Source organism: Mandrillus leucophaeus, unplaced genomic scaffold (genome assembly GCF_000951045.1).
Source record: "Mandrillus leucophaeus isolate KB7577 unplaced genomic scaffold, Mleu.le_1.0 Scaffold970, whole genome shotgun sequence".
In the NCBI taxonomy this organism is placed as follows: Eukaryota; Metazoa; Chordata; class Mammalia; order Primates; family Cercopithecidae; genus Mandrillus; species Mandrillus leucophaeus.
Genome location: NW_012110586.1, coordinates 608,404 through 610,662, shown reverse-complemented (window position 1 = coordinate 610,662; position 2,259 = coordinate 608,404).

The window sequence follows — 2,259 nt, the reverse complement described above, 5'->3', positions numbered from 1 at the left end:
TGTCATATTAACGATCAGAATATCTAAGATCTTGTCAGCTTCATCATCACTGTGTTCAGTCACAGGCGAATTGCAAAATCTTTTTGTATATTTTAGGAAAAAGGGGAAATAATGTTGTTCATTTCCTAATATTCTTATGAGAATCACATATTACTCATGCATCCTTTCTTCCTATCTTCCTTCGTTTATTCATGAACTGTGTATTGTATCACTATAACTGCCATTGGAAATATGTGTATGAATAACTATCAATAATTATTCCAAGCTCATGGGGGCAGCCGTGTAAAACATTGTAAAAACATTTGCAACAGATTGGAGATAAATGAGGATATGCTTAGCTGGTCCAAAAACCCAAAAGATACATAGATCCAAAGCATGAGAGGTTGAAATGTAAATTCTCTTTTTCTATACACAATGCGACCAAATGATTTCCAGACTTCGTATAATTGTATCAATAGAATTAATCACAGTCTTTCTTTTGAGAAAAATGTAATGCAGATTTAGGGTGGAGTTTTCATAATGCATTATTATTGCGCTCTTTCATCCTTAAAATATTAGGAGCAATGAGATAATGTTTCTCCATAAATTTTTATTCAAAATGTATTTAGATGAATAACTAAGGCTGTCATGAACAATGTGTGTGTTTGCCTCCTGAGGAAGAGACCAAAGCTTTACCAGAATAGACTTGTGCTGCTCTCCTGAGGTTGGGAGTCCAATGGCAACCACTACCTCTTCCTAGCACTGTAAAACATGTCTTACTTAAAGACAATAAATGACTGAAAATAGGATAATCATTAAAGAAATGTTAAGGCCACTTTTGAGGGTAGGCCAACGATTCTATATCTACTCTATTTCATAAACTTTGGTGATATTATCCAATTTTTTTAAGTAGATTTTATACAATCAATTCAAATGGCAATATTAAGTATGCAAATTATATTATCAAATGAGCGTCTTGTCAGATTACTAGGAAACAATTAAAGTTAGTAATAATAATTAAAATCATTAAAGTTCAGTATTCCACCCTTCTAACTTCGGCTTTTCTTCAACCTCAGCCACAAACTTTCATATAATGTGGGTGGAGCCATGCGATTTAATTAGCTATATCTTCATTTTCTCCTACAGACAGCTGTAAAATTCTTTTAGCACTTCTCAAGCTAAATTAATTCACTCTGCAGTCTGCATATATTATTTTTAAGAAACATTTTTCATTAGAATACGTAAGATTACCATGGCATTTAACCCATTTAAGCAAAATTTTTAAAACCACCAGCAAAACATCAGTCTCTGAACTGACTGAATGAAAATGATGTTTCTAGAACCCAGTAAAGATTTCAGTATAGATTTCCGTTCCTAAATTATCATGTGTATTAAAACAACTTATTTATGTTTAGAGGAATGTGAGCAAACCGAGAAAAATACAGGTAAAAAGGAAAAAAAAAAAGTCTGCTTGTTATTTGCTTCAGCAGTATTAGCCAAGAATCTACAAACTGGCAAAATAAATGAAGCTAAGAGTAATCTCCCACTATATGAATAATTCTCTTTCTTCAAGTGACATTGAAGACATGCCCATACCCAAATGATTTCGATGCACGGTGAGTGTGCCAGTGTTCAGGCATTACTTCAGTCTCTTTTCTTCCCTTGGAGAATGTCTGATGAAATTTCCTGATTTCTGTTAATCACTTGAAAGCTTAGCTTCTGTCATTTCAGAGCTGAATTGAGTGCAGGTCTGTCTAATGACGCATCTTCCACTTGTTGTGTCAGCACGTCACACATTTATCAGCACATTTCCAAGGAAAATTCCCTTACATTCTTTATTATTCTAACATCTTTTTCCAGGTATATCAAGCTACTTGCCTTATACTGCCACGGTGAGATATACTAGGGAGTCTACTAAAAACGATCCACTTTTCGATACCATTTCCAGCATCTTTCTGTCCAGGATGCATGCTCAACATTTAGCCCAAAACTTGACAATGGCACATCCTCCATTTCTTTTCCTCCCACATGTTACCCCAGATGTTAATTTAAATTCTCCCTCAGGATATATGAAAACCCTGTTTGGGGCCCACAATTCCTTTGTGTTTATTTTGTATTTGTTTCTAACTCAATCACAATGCTGTCATGATATCTAACATACTCAACGCTGATCCTCATTTCATTCTCTCAAATCTTTCTAAAAGTTTTTTTGTTTTGTTTTGTTTTTATAGAAACGACGTTTTGCCACAATGGCTAGGCTGGTCTCAAACTCCTGGCCCC